Source organism: Salmo trutta, chromosome 15 (assembly GCF_901001165.1).
Source record: "Salmo trutta chromosome 15, fSalTru1.1, whole genome shotgun sequence".
NCBI lineage: Eukaryota > Metazoa > Chordata > Actinopteri > Salmoniformes > Salmonidae > Salmo > Salmo trutta.
In genome coordinates this window covers 51,691,270-51,704,470 of record NC_042971.1, presented here as the reverse complement: position 1 = coordinate 51,704,470, position 13,201 = coordinate 51,691,270, and the positions used below count along the sequence as shown (strand labels likewise).

General features: G+C 43.4%; 1 protein-coding gene across 1 annotated transcript in view; it reads left to right on the top strand.

Annotated features, from left to right (window-relative positions):
* Positions 1 to 248: 248 nt before the first annotated feature.
* The window catches only part of LOC115149290 (rabphilin-3A-like), a 40,044-nt gene continuing 27,091 nt past the window's right edge, over positions 249 to 13,201 (top strand). The window contains exons 1-2 of the mRNA XM_029692015.1: positions 249 to 303; positions 443 to 508. The gene's annotated coding sequence lies outside the window, so the exon portion shown is untranslated. The remainder of the gene's footprint in view (positions 304 to 442; positions 509 to 13,201) is intronic.

The following is a 13,201-nucleotide window of genomic DNA, read 5'->3' as shown; positions in this document are numbered from 1 at the left end:
AAATAAAAAATCCAGGGGTAGGCTATAAACTCACAAGTAAGACACTACAAGGCATCTTCACTATTATCCCCGCTGTCATAGGGATCACCTCCACTCCTCACAGAAGAACCCTTCATCCCCTGTGTAGGAGGGGTTTCCCTCCAGTGGGTAGCCCGCCTGTGTCGTGTGGAATTACCTCTGTCTCCATTATTTTCCACTCCCAAGTAGCGCATCTCTCTCCCTCTCTCTCTCTCCCTCTGTTCCTCCGTTCAGCGCGCGACTGAGCGTGTGGGGGCAGAGTGCAGGGCTCGCAGCTTTAAATGAGTATGTCGCGTGCCAGTGAAGAGAGAGTGTGTGTGTGTGTGTGTGGATCAGGGTGGAAGGAGCGCTTCTATAGAAGCACATAGCCAGGAGGACGCTTTTTAAAATATATTTCTCTCTCCACTGTCTTTTTATCTCATAGGCTACCACATCTCCAATCTCTCTGCCAGAGCAAGAAAAACACACTCTTCTGTTGGAGAAGTGTCAGGTATGAGATGAAATAATATTTTAACTGTTTGTGTTTGGTTGATTGAAAAAAAGATGACGGTAGATCAGAAGGAAGGACTCGACTAGAATTACTTAGCCAATATGGATTGCATGACTCCATCATTCAGCATGTAAATAATCACCATGTGCTATTTCTGAGAAAATGTGAAATCTTACACAGAATTTTTGGTGAACCAGTTAAGTGAAGCATAGACAATGACTTCTATTCATTCTGATCATACTCCCTTTCCACTGTGTCATCACTACAGAACATCATCTATTACATCGAGCTGTTGTGACAGGAGAGGTTGATGTCTGTAACCTCAGCCTTCAGGCTCATGTGGAAATATTGGTTATTTAACCTCTTCTGGGAATACAGGGAGCAGAACAGGGTTCTCAGGGGGGCAATATATGAAGCACAGCTTTCCCTGCTGAGTTATCTTCAGGCCATATTCTCCCCCTTCCCTTCACTGTAGACTCACAGGTTAACTGTGCTGTGATGTTAGTCTTACTTTTCATTGCTTTATTTATACAGGTTTTAGCGACTTATTTGCGAGCTGTCAAGCTGCAGTGAGAGAAAAGGCAAGACAATGACAAGTCAGCTACAGCAGAAACAGACTGGGAGTCAGGACGGACAGTGTGGAGTCTCTCCCCATCACAGACACGCACACACACACAGACACGCACACACACACACACACAGACACGCACACACACTAGCCAGTCTGTAAATGGGGTGACGGAGCCTTCAGTTGTTAACTATAACACATAGTTGCAGCAGAGAAAGTTCCAGATACAGAACAGTGTGAGAGCGAGGAGAACCAGAGAAAACATGTTTTCCTGTGTGTAGAGGTCATTGGTAAGGTTATGATTCCCTCCACAACATGGCTGCAGTATAGTGATCAGCTCTTATTTTTTACTTTACAATCCCCTGTGATATATATTATTGTCCACTGATCAGCCTCATTGACCAGGGCTCTGTGTGTGTGTGTGTGTGTGTGTGTGTGTGTGTGTGTGTGTGTGTGTGTGTGTGTGTGTGTGTGTGTGTGTGTGTGTGTGTGTGTGTGTGTGTGTGTGTGTGTGTGGTTGTTTGGTTGGTTGGTTGTGATGGGGAGGTAGGCTCTGACTTAGTTGCTGAGACTGACTGCTTACATCACTCACTCCACACTGCTGCTGAGCAGAGAGCTGGTCTGGGCAGATGTGGATGTAATCTCATGTGAAATTAGTTAGAGATATGTTACCTGAACTATGAAGATCTCAACCAGACATTCAGCAAATGCACAGTATTTTCTCCCCTGGGGTAATCTACTAGAACATCAAGTTCCAGGGTAACAGAATGTCCTTAATACATTATATTGTCAGAAAGTCTCCAATCTTTGGCCTTGTCTTTGTATTGGTACTCCTGGCTGCTATGTAGCGCTCCTGTAACATTGTGTTCCTGTATTGGCACTGTTTCAGCCTGCAATATAGTGCTCCTGTATCATTGTGTTCCTGTATTGGCACTGCTGCAGCCTGCAATATAGTGCTCCTGTAACATTGTGTTCCTGTATTGGCACTGCTGCAGCCTGCAATATAGTGCTCCTGTATCATTGTGTTCCTGTATTGGCACTGCTGCAGCCTGCAATATAGCGCTCCTGTAACATTGTGTTCCTGTATTGGCACTGTGTCAGCCTGCAATATAGCGCTCCTGTAACATTGTGTTCCTGTATTGGCACTGTGTCAGCCTGCAATATAGCGCTCCTGTAACAATGTGTTCCTGTATTGGCACTGCTGCAGCCTGCAATATAGCGCTCCTGTAACATTGTGTTCCTGTATTGGCACTGCTGCAGCCTGCAATATAGCGCTCCTGTAACATTGTGTTCCTGTATTGGCACTGTGTCAGCCTGCAATATAGTGCTCCTGTAACATTGTGTTCCTGTACTGGCACTGCTGCAGCCTGCAATATAGTGCTCCTGTATCTTTGTGTTCTTGTATTGGCACTGCTGCAGCCTGCAATATAGTGCTCCTGTAACATTGTGTTCCTGTACTGGCACTGCTGCAGCCTGCAATATAGTGCTCCTGTATCTTTGTGTTCCTGTATTGGCACTGCTGCAGCCTGCAATATAGTGCTCCTGTATCTTTGTGTTCCTGTATTGGCACTGCTGCAGACTGCAATATAGCGCTCCTGTAACATCGTGTTCCTGTATTGGCACTGTTTCAGTCTGCAGTATAGCGCTCCTGGAGAAGCAGTAAATGTGGCCCATTACTATGCAGTAAAACAACCAAAAGATGATTTGAAAGAGTTTCACAACAGGAAAATAAGACAGTGCTGCTTTAATTGCGATCTGCTGTGGACATGTATCACCATAGAAAGTAATTAGGATGGTGAGATGTAAAAGTGGGTGTCTGCTTTAATTATGTGTGAGAGCTTGATGTCTGGTTTGGTTCTGTCTGTATACTCTCCATCTGTAGATGATGTTAAGCTATGAAGGATGTAGCACTCAGGCATGTTGTCATGCCTAACATGCTATCAGTCAGTACTCCATTACTACTGCAGTGCAGTTATAGATTACTACTGCTGCTACTACAGTACTACTACTACTACAGTACTACTACTACTACTACTACTACTACTACTACTACTACTACTACTACTACTACTACTACAGTACTACTACTACTACTACTACTACTACTACTACTACTACTACTACAGTACTACTACTACTGCTGCTACTACTGCTGCTACTACAGTACTACTACTACTACTACTAGTAGTAGTGCTACTACTACTACAGTGCTACTACTACTACTACTATGGTACTACTAATACTGCTGCTACTACTACTACTACAGTACAACTACTACTGATGCTACAACTACTAATACAACTACTACAGTAGTACTACTACTACTACTACTACTACTACAGAACTACGACTGTTGCTACTACTACTACTACTACTGCTACTACAGTATTACTACTACTGCTACTACAGTACTACTACTACTACTAATACAGAACTACTACTACTGCTACTACTACTACATTTGCATTGTACATGTTAGTCATTAAGCAGACACTCTTATCTAGAGCAACATTCAGTTAGTGCATTCATCTTAAAATAAATAGGTGAGACAACCACATATCATTCTTCCTAAATTGGCAAAGTCGGTGCTAATAGGACTTTTTTTCTACTACTACTACTAATTATTATACTACTAATTCTACTAGTACTACTACTACTAATTCTACTACTACTACTACTACTACTATACTACTATTACTACTACTACTACTATACTACTACTTTTCTATTACCACTACTACTAGTACTATGACTACTACTAGTACTACGACTACTACTATACTGTCCACTACTACTATTAATTATACTACTACTACTAATACAACTACTGTACTACTACTACTACTACTACTAATCAAATGTTATTCTTTAAATGCTTGGTAAAAAACAGGTGTGGACTAACAGTGAAATGCCTAAAAAAAAATATGAAATGCGTACTTACGGGCCCTTCCTAACAACGCAGAGAGAAAGAAAATAGAGAAGTAATAAATACACAGTGAGTAACGATAACTTAGTTCTACACTACATGACCATAAGTATGTGGACACCTGCTTGTCTAACATCTCATTCAAAAATCATGGGCATTAATATGGAGTTGGTCCCCCCTTTGCTGCTATAACAACCTCCACTCTTCTGGGAAGGCTTTCCACTAGATGTTGGAACATTACTGCGGGGACTTGCTTCCATTCACCCATAAGAGCATTAGTGAGGTTGGGCACTGATGTTGGGCGATTAGGCCTGGCTCGCAGTCGGTGTTCCAATTAATCTCAAAGTTGTTAGATGGGGTTGAGGTCAGGGCTCTGTGCAGGCCAGTCAAGTTCTTCCACACCGATCTCGACAGACCATTTCTGTATGGACCTCGCCTTGTGCACGGGGGCATTGTCATGCTGAAACAGGAAAGGGCCTTCCCCAAACTGTTGCCAGAAAGTCAGAATCACAGAATCGTCTAGAAAGTTATTGTATGCTGTAGCGTTAAGACTTCTCTTCACTGGAAATAAGGGGCCCGAACCATGAAAAACAGCTCCAGACCATTATTCCTCCTCCACCAAGCTTTACAGTTGGCACAATGCATTCGGGCAGGTAGCGTTCTCCTGGCACCCGCCAAACCCAGATTAGTTTAGTGTCCCGCTCCTTGAAAGCTGCAGCCCTAGCCTTTAGCTCAGTGTGGATGTTGCCTGTAATCCATGGCTTCTGGTTGGGATATGTACATATAGTCACTGTCGGGATGACATCTTCGATGCACTTATTAATGAAGCCGGTGACTGATGTGGTCAACTCCTCAATGCCATCAGATCAATCCCGGAACATATTCCAGTCTGTGCTAGTGAAACAGTCCTGTAGCTTAGCATCCGCTTCATTGGACCACTTCCGTATTGGGTGTGTCACTGGTACTTCCTGTTTGAGTTTTTGCTTGTAAGCAGGAATCAGGAGGATAGTTATGGTCAGATTTGCCAAATGGAGGGCAAGGGAGAGTTTTGTATGCTTTTCTGTTTGTGAAGTAAAGGTGGTCTAGAGTACTACTACTGCTGATACTACTACTACTACTGCTACTGCTACTACTAATACTAGTACTGCTGCTGCTATTACTACAAATACTAATACTACTACTAATAATACTGCTACTACTAATACTACTACTAATACTACTAATACTGATGCTACTACTACGACTACTACTACTACTGTAGACTCTCATACTACCATCATTACTACTCGCACTTCTGTATTGTCATGCCTCCGTATAGGCTGCTGCAGCTTTGCCCCCTTATCTTCTCCATCTCAGCAGAATACAGTGGAGTGTGAAAGCTTTATGCTGTAGGTTACACACACACACACACACCCACACACACACACACACACACAGACACACACACACACACACACACACACACACACACACACACACACACACACACACACACACACACACACACACACACACACACACACACACACACACACACACACTTATGTAGAAGAGAATGGGAAAGGATGATCTGCCACCATTGCTCATTCAGACCTTAACAGACAGAAATGTCTCCATGATGATAAATGGAGGTCAGGGTTGGTGTCAACTGAATTCCAACCAAATCCATTTAACCAATCATCTCAACTTTAATGAATTGGACTGTTTCCCATTGCTTTCAATTAGGATTTCCCACCTCAGTTCATCCAGGATATTTGAATGCCTTTTTCCTCGATTTGACACAGTTGGAACCTATAGTAATTGACTTCCTGTGTGAACAGAGGTGATTGATTACCAATGCATCATGAGTATGTTTGGAGTGTGTATAGCCGTGAAGGGGGGTTGTGGTTGTGTGTGTGTGTGTGCATGCATTTGTGTGTGCGTGTGTTAGTGGTAGCAGATGGTATAGTTTGTGTTTGATGCTGAATCAGGTGGTTTCATATCCCTAGTGAATACTAAAGCATGTCCATTCCCTCTGAGTTACTGTTAATATGTTTTATGTCAGTCGTCCCCTGGCCGGGAAAATGAATGTGTTTATAAGAGAACCATAACAATATATCCATTCTGAGCCTGAGACCTGAGCGGAATGTTGATGCTGCATGGCCTACACAGCAGAATCTGAGAGAGAGGATAGAATTACACACAGATCCAAATAAACTGGATTGTTGATGCTGCATGGCCTACACAGCAGAATCTGAGAGAGAGGATAGAATTACACACAGATCCAAATAAACTGGAATGTTGATGCTGCATGGCCTACACAGCAGAATCTGAGAGAGAGGATAGAATTACACACAGATCCAAATAAACTGGAATGTTGATGCTGCATGGCCTACACAGCAGAATCTGAGAGAGAGGATAGAATTACACACAGATCCAAATAAACTGGAATGTTGATGCTGCATGGCCTACACAGCAGAATCTGAGAGAGAGGATAGAATTACACACAGATCCAAATAAACTGGAATGTTGATGCTGCATGGCCTACACAGCAGAATCTGAGAGAGAGGATAGAATTACACACAGATCCAAATAAACTGGAATGTTGATGCTGCATGGCCTACACAGCAGAATCTGAGAGAGAGGATAGAATTACACACAGATCCAAATAAACTGGAATGTTGATGCTGCATGGCCTACACAGCAGAATCTGAGAGAGAGGATAGAATTACACACAGATCCAAATAAACTGGAATGTTGATGCTGCATGGCCTACACAGCAGAATCTGAGAGAGAGGATAGAATTACACACAGATCCAAATAAACTGGAATGTTGATGCTGCATGGCCTACACAGCAGAATCTGAGAGAGAGGATAGAATTACACACAGATCCAAATAAACTGGAATGTTGATGCTGCATGGCCTACACAGCAGAATCTGAGAGAGAGGATAGAATTACACACAGATCCAAATAAACTGGAATGTTGATGCTGCATGGCCTACACAGCAGAATCTGAGAGAGAGGATAGAATTACACACAGATCCAAATAAACTGGAATGTTGATGCTGCATGGCCTACACAGCAGAATCTGAGAGAGAGGATAGAATTACACACAGATCCAAATAAACTGGAATGTTGATGCTGCATGGCCTACACAGCAGAATCTGAGAGAGAGGATAGAATTACACACAGATCCAAATAAACTGGAATGTTGATGCTGCATGGCCTACACAGCAGAATCTGAGAGAGAGGATAGAATTACACACAGATCCAAATAAACTGGAATGTTGATGCTGCATGGCCTACACAGCAGAATCTGAGAGAGAGGATAGAATTACACACAGATCCAAATAAACTGGAATGTTGATGCTGCATGGCCTACACAGCAGAATCTGAGAGAGAGGATAGAATTACACACAGATCCAAATAAACTGGAATGTTGATGCTGCATGGCCTACACAGCAGAATCTGAGAGAGAGGATAGAATTACACACAGATCCAAATAAACTGGAATGTTGATGCTGCATGGCCTACACAGCAGAATCTGAGAGAGAGGATAGAATTACACACAGATCCAAATAAACTGGAATGTTGATGCTGCATGGCCTACACAGCAGAATCTGAGAGAGAGGATAGAATTACACACAGATCCAAATAAACTGGAATGTTGATGCTGCATGGCCTACACAGCAGAATCTGAGAGAGAGGATAGAATTACACACAGATCCAAATAAACTGGAATGTTGATGCTGCATGGCCTACACAGCAGAATCTGAGAGAGAGGATAGAATTACACACAGATCCAAATAAACTGGAATGTTGATGCTGCATGGCCTACACAGCAGAATCTGAGAGAGAGGATAGAATTACACACAGATCCAAATAAACTGGAATGTTGATGCTGCATGGCCTACACAGCAGAATCTGAGAGAGAGGATAGAATTACACACAGATCCAAATAAACTGGAATGTTGATGCTGCATGGCCTACACAGCAGAATCTGAGAGAGAGGATAGAATTACACACAGATCCAAATAAACTGGAATGTTGATGCTGCATGGCCTACACAGCAGAATCTGAGAGAGAGGATAGAATTACACACAGATCCAAATAAACTGGAATGTTGATGCTGCATGGCCTACACAGCAGAATCTGAGAGAGAGGATAGAATTACACACAGATCCAAATAAACTGGAATGTTGATGCTGCATGGCCTACACAGCAGAATCTGAGAGAGAGGATAGAATTACACACAGATCCAAATAAACTGGAATGTTGATGCTGCATGGCCTACACAGCAGAATCTGAGAGAGAGGATAGAATTACACACAGATCCAAATAAACTGGAATGTTGATGCTGCATGGCCTACACAGCAGAATCTGAGAGAGAGGATAGAATTACACACAGATCCAAATAAACTGGAATGTTGATGCTGCATGGCCTACACAGCAGAATCTGAGAGAGAGGATAGAATTACACACAGATCCAAATAAACTGGAATGTTGATGCTGCATGGCCTACACAGCAGAATCTGAGAGAGAGGATAGAATTACACACAGATCCAAATAAACTGGAATGTTGATGCTGCATGGCCTACACAGCAGAATCTGAGAGAGAGGATAGAATTACACACAGATCCAAATAAACTGGAATGTTGATGCTGCATGGCCTACACAGCAGAATCTGAGAGAGAGGATAGAATTACACACAGATCCAAATAAACTGGAATGTTGATGCTGCATGGCCTACACAGCAGAATCTGAGAGAGAGGATAGAATTACACACAGATCCAAATAAACTGGAATGTTGATGCTGCATGGCCTACACAGCAGAATCTGAGAGAGAGGATAGAATTACACACAGATCCAAATAAACTGGAATGTTGATGCTGCATGGCCTACACAGCAGAATCTGAGAGAGAGGATAGAATTACACACAGATCCAAATAAACTGGAATGTTGATGCTGCATGGCCTACACAGCAGAATCTGAGAGAGAGGATAGAATTACACACAGATCCAAATAAACTGGAATGTTGATGCTGCATGGCCTACACAGCAGAATCTGAGAGAGAGGATAGAATTACACACAGATCCAAATAAACTGGAATGTTGATGCTGCATGGCCTACACAGCAGAATCTGAGAGAGAGGATAGAATTACACACAGATCCAAATAAACTGGAATGTTGATGCTGCATGGCCTACACAGCAGAATCTGAGAGAGAGGATAGAATTACACACAGATCCAAATAAACTGGAATGTTGATGCTGCATGGCCTACACAGCAGAATCTGAGAGAGAGGATAGAATTACACACAGATCCAAATAAACTGGAATGTTGATGCTGCATGGCCTACACAGCAGAATCTGAGAGAGAGGATAGAATTACACACAGATCCAAATAAACTGGAATGTTGATGCTGCATGGCCTACACAGCAGAATCTGAGAGAGAGGATAGAATTACACACAGATCCAAATAAACTGGAATGTTGATGCTGCATGGCCTACACAGCAGAATCTGAGAGAGAGGATAGAATTACACACAGATCCAAATAAACTGGAATGTTGATGCTGCATGGCCTACACAGCAGAATCTGAGAGAGAGGATAGAATTACACACAGATCCAAATAAACTGGAATGTTGATGCTGCATGGCCTACACAGCAGAATCTGAGAGAGAGGATAGAATTACACACAGATCCAAATAAACTGGAATGTTGATGCTGCATGGCCTACACAGCAGAATCTGAGAGAGAGGATAGAATTACACACAGATCCAAATAAACTGGAATGTTGATGCTGCATGGCCTACACAGCAGAATCTGAGAGAGAGGATAGAATTACACACAGATCCAAATAAACTGGAATGTTGATGCTGCATGGCCTACACAGCAGAATCTGAGAGAGAGGATAGAATTACACACAGATCCAAATAAACTGGAATGTTGATGCTGCATGGCCTACACAGCAGAATCTGAGAGAGAGGATAGAATTACACACAGATCCAAATAAACTGGAATGTTGATGCTGCATGGCCTACACAGCAGAATCTGAGAGAGAGGATAGAATTACACACAGATCCAAATAAACTGGAATGTTGATGCTGCATGGCCTACACAGCAGAATCTGAGAGAGAGGATAGAATTACACACAGATCCAAATAAACTGGAATGTTGATGCTGCATGGCCTACACAGCAGAATCTGAGAGAGAGGATAGAATTACACACAGATCCAAATAAACTGGAATGTTGATGCTGCATGGCCTACACAGCAGAATCTGAGAGAGAGGATAGAATTACACACAGATCCAAATAAACTGGAATGTTGATGCTGCATGGCCTACACAGCAGAATCTGAGAGAGAGGATAGAATTACACACAGATCCAAATAAACTGGAATGTTGATGCTGCATGGCCTACACAGCAGAATCTGAGAGAGAGGATAGAATTACACACAGATCCAAATAAACTGGAATGTTGATGCTGCATGGCCTACACAGCAGAATCTGAGAGAGAGGATAGAATTACACACAGATCCAAATAAACTGGAATGTTGATGCTGCATGGCCTACACAGCAGAATCTGAGAGAGAGGATAGAATTACACACAGATCCAAATAAACTGGAATGTTGATGCTGCATGGCCTACACAGCAGAATCTGAGAGAGAGGATAGAATTACACACAGATCCAAATAAACTGGATTGAAATGTAGCAACATAAAGAACGGGTAAAAGTTTATTTGGATAATCAATCTGGAGATGCTCTACAGACTATCTACTAACCCTAACCCTAACCTTAACCCTTATCCAAACCCCAAACTTAATCCTAGCCCTAATCCTAAACTTAACCCTTACCCTTAATCTATACATTACCCTATCCCTAACCCTAACCTTGGCAAGCAGTTGCTTATCAACAGATAGTTTGTTGATAGTATGACCATCTTTAGAGCATCTACAGATGGACTGTCTGGACTATCCAAATAAAGTGGGACCAAAGAACACTTATGGGCAGAACATCTTTGACAAATAATTCCTGTATTGAACACCCCATGTCTTACAGAGATATACCATACTGGTTCTGAGAACTATCCTTCAAGGGTGACCAACTCTCGTCCTGAAGAGCTACTCGGTATGCAGGAATGTGCAGGACTTTTGCTCCCATGAGTAGGGTTTGACCATCTCTAAATACACTAAACAAAATACAATTTTACATGTTGGAATGCAGCCACTGAGTTGAGTGGCAGTTTGGAGATAAGGGGAACAGGTGGAAGAATGAAGATGAGAGGAAGAGGGGGATGAGTGGAGGTGTGTGAAGGAGGGAGAAGGTGAAGGAGTGAAGACAGGGGAATAAACGCCTCCTTTCTTGTCTGAAGATGTGTCCCTGGAGAGGTAGTGGACACCCACTCCTGACCTTCCTCCTCTCCTTTATCTGACCACCTCCTCAGGTCATACTACCTGTGATTGTAGAAGGGCTGTCTGTCTGAGAGAGAGAGAGGTAGAGTGAGTGGGAGAAAGAGAGAGAGGGGAGAGAGAAAAAGAGAGAGAGAGTGAAGCAAGAGGGGAGAGAGAGAGAGAGAGAGAGAGGGGAGAAAGAGTGGTAGAGAAAGAGTGGTAGAGAGAGAGAGAGAGAGAAAGAGAGAGAGAGCATTAATTAGCCTAAGGCCTATGTTGCTGTTGTGGCATACAAACTGCTGCCCCTGGTGTATCACACACCCATACTGTCTCACTCTCTCAGCATATGGGTACTGTAGCCTTCCCTCTGCTAATGAAGAGGGCTGTGAACTCCCTTGGCCCCCACCCCCAAACCCCGAACACACACATACTCATACACGGGTGGTCAGACAGGCACGAGCGCAGAGAGAGAGAGAGAGAGCGAGAGGGAGTGAGAGACGCACACTCACATGTACACAGTATGTGTTCTCTCCCTCCCCCATGTACAACCCTCTGATGTCAATGTGTAGTACCAGGATCTAAAAGCTGTCTATTCTTATAAACATGTTTGTTAGCTGTCTTCTCCTTTAGTGCACTGAAGTAGATGTGTGTGTGCCGTCACCTCCTGTCACCAACTGAGTAAGATGTTTCTCCACAGCACTGCCACATAAGAGATTTTAACTTGTCTGTGTGTGTATGTGTGTGCTTGTGCTTTCTGCAGAGTTAATACTTAGTGTTTATCTGTGTTTGCGTCATAAGACTTGTGTGCATGCGTGTGTGTGTGTGTGTGTGTGTGTGTGTGTGTGTGTGTGTGTGTGTGTGTGTGTGTGTGTGTGTGTGTGTGTGTGTGTGTGTGTGTAACCACAGAGAGTCATCAACAGGGATAGAAGGAGGTGATGTGGAGAGCTCTAAGATTTATAATCTGCTTCCAGTGAGAGAGTGAAGAGGAGGAGAGGAGATAAGGAGAGGAAAGAGGGTGGAGATAGAAGGATGGAGAGAAATGGAACCCTAAGGGAATGGAATTCTGTAGAATGTTCTGTGTTCCAGAAATGACTCCTACTAGACCAGGATATAATACCACAAGCAGAGAATCCAGGACAAGTGGTGTGGCAAATAAGGTTCCCAAGGGGGCAAAAAGAAAAACAAAGCTAAAGAAATGTAATAAAAAAGGTGGAATACCTTCAGAATATACTGTGTATATACACTCAGTGGCTAATTTATTAGGTACAGACCCCCCTTTGCCTCCAGAACAGCCGGAATTCTTCGGGGCGTGGACACGTTGCTCAATTGGTATCAGGGGACCTAACGTGTGCCAGGAAAACATTCCCCACACCATTACACCACCGCCACCAGCCTGTACCGTTGACACCAGGCTGGATGAGGCCATGGACTCATGCTGTTTACACCAAATCCTGACTCTGCCATCAGCATGACGCAACAGGAACAGGGATTGATTTACCCTGGCAATGTTTTCTCATTCCTCAATTGTTCAGTGTTGGTGATCGAGTGCCCACTGGAGCTGCTTCTTCTTGTGTTTAGCTGACAGGAGAGGACCCCGGTGTGGTCGTCTGCTACAATTGCCCATCTGTGACAAGGATCGACGAGTTGTACGTTCTGAGATGCTGTTCTCAATACCACTGGTGTACTGCATCTATTTGCCTGCTTCTCGCCCGCCTGTTAGCTTGCACTATTCTTGCCATTCTCCTTCGACCTCTCATCAACGAGCTGTTTTCGACCCACAGGACTGCTGCTGACTGGATGCTTTTTGTTTGTCGCACCATTCTC